Consider the following 1,981-nt stretch of genomic DNA (forward strand, 5'->3'; position numbering starts at 1 on the left):
GTTGATTAGAGTTTGATTGATTGGGATTGATTGATTAGATGTTGATTGATTGGTGATTGGTTGCTTAGTGATTGGTTGACTGATCAGCGGTTAATGATTGATGGTTGTTGGTGATGACTAAAGCCGACGGTTGATGTTGATGAGATGTAGATGATGACTGCTTGTGATTAATGACATGCTAATGACAGGTGATTGATGCTGACGAAAGATGACTGATGCTGGTGACTTATGACTGATGCTAATGATTGGTGATGATTAATAGTTTCCTGTTGACGTTGATTTTTTTTTTCTTTTTTTTTTCTTTTTTTTTTTTGATTATCCGACATTTTCTCTTCTCTCTCTTTCACATTACTGAAGTTGTTTTGTCATAGTTTTCTTCTTTCTGAAATATTTATCTTTGACTTTTCTCCTCCTTTGCGACGAGAGGAAGGGTAGGGGGAGAGAAAGAGCCAGAGAGAAGGCCAGAGAGAGAGAGAGAGAGAGAGAGAGAGAGAGAGAGAGAGAGAGAGAGAGAGAGAGAGAGAGAGAGAGAGAGAGAGAGAGGGAGGGAGGGAGGGAGGGAGGGAGGAGGAGAGAGAGAGTCAAAAATGATAAATAGATAGACAGGCACACAGATAAGGTAAATGGGTGGATGGATGGAGAGAAGGAGAAAGACAGAGAGCGAGAGAGAGGGGAGGGGGACGGAGAAAAGACAGACAGAGAGAGAGAGAGAGTGGGAGAAACACAGACAGGGAGAAGAGGGAGGAGAAATACAGAGAGAGGAGAGAGAGGGGAGGGAGGGAGAAAGACAAACAGAGAGAAAGAGAGAGAGGGAGAGAAAGACATACAGAGAGAGAGAGAGAGAGAGGGAGAAAGATAGACAGAGAGAGAGAGACAGACAGACAGACAAACAGAGAGAGAGAGACAGACAAACAGAGAGAGAGAGACAGACAGACAGACAGAGAGTAAGAGAGAGAGAGAGGGAGAAAGACAGACAGAGAGAGAGAGAGAGGAAGAGAGGGAGAGACAGAAAGACAGAGAGAGAGAGAGAGAGCGAGAGAGACAGGCAGACAGAGAGAAAGAGAGAGCGAGCAGACAAACAGTGAGACAGTAAGAGTCGGAGCAAGGGTTCCCAACCAGGGGCCCGCGGAAGCAACACGAAAATCTTTTTATCCCACCTACAGTACCTACACATATTTCTCTCTCACATATCAGTAAATTGGAATCTTTCCGTAAAGTGTTTTTGTCCTACATACATACAGACAGACAGACAGACAGACAGACATAAATTGGAATCTTCCCATAAAGTGTTTTTGTCGTACATACATACATGCATACATACATACATACATACATAAATTGGAATCTTCCCATAAAGTGTTTTTGTCCTACATACATACATACATACATACAGACAGACAGACAGACAGACAAACAGACATAAATTGGAATCTTCCCATAAAGTGTTTTTGTCCTACATACATACATACATACAGACAGACAGACAGACAGACAGACAAACAGACATAAATTGGAATCTTCCCATAAAGTGTTTTTGTCCTACATACATACATACAGACAGACAGCCAGCCAGACAGACAGACATAAATTGGAATCTTCCCATAAAGTGTTTTTGTCCTACATACATACAGACAGACAGACAGACAGACATAAATTGGAATCTTCCCATAAAGTGCTTTTGTCCTACATACAAACGACTGACACCCTTACACTATTCATAACTAATAATAACTGAATCTGAAAAAATGAGTCACAGAACAGGGCCTTGAAGAATATTTTTTACTGTTCGGGGGTCACAGAATGAAAATTATTGGGAATCACTGAGATAGAGAGAAAGAGTAATAGAATTAAAAAGAAAGTGACAATGAGAGTCATAAAAAGAGAAAGAAAGGCATAGAGAAAGAAAAAGAGAGAAATGTGGCTACAGTGACAATGACGAAGAGAAAAAGAAATGGAGGAAGACAGAAAGGGATAGTGAGAG

The sequence above is a fragment of the Penaeus vannamei genome, chromosome 37, assembly GCF_042767895.1.
Source record: "Penaeus vannamei isolate JL-2024 chromosome 37, ASM4276789v1, whole genome shotgun sequence".
Taxonomy (NCBI): Eukaryota; Metazoa; Arthropoda; class Malacostraca; order Decapoda; family Penaeidae; genus Penaeus; species Penaeus vannamei.